A 328-nucleotide genomic window follows, 5' to 3' on the forward strand; every position below is an offset into this window, starting at 1 on the left:
CTCATCGTCATTCTCGTCCTCATCATATCCTCGTCCTCATCCTCTTCCTCATCCTCGTCCTTATCCTCATCCTATCCTCATCCTCATCGTATCCTTATCCTCATCGTATCCTCATCCTCATCCTCATTCTCGTCCTCATCCTATCCTCATCCTCTTCCTCATCCTATCCTCATTCTCATTCTTGACCTCAGCCTATCCTCTTCCTCATCCTCATACTCATCCTCATCCTTATCCTCATCCTCCTCCTCATCCTATCCTCATCCTCATCCCATCCTCATCCTAATCCTCCTTCAACTCCTCATCATATCCTCTTCCTCATCCTATCCTC

This window comes from Lupinus angustifolius, chromosome LG09, assembly GCF_001865875.1.
Source record: "Lupinus angustifolius cultivar Tanjil chromosome LG09, LupAngTanjil_v1.0, whole genome shotgun sequence".
Lineage (NCBI taxonomy): Eukaryota > Viridiplantae > Streptophyta > Magnoliopsida > Fabales > Fabaceae > Lupinus > Lupinus angustifolius.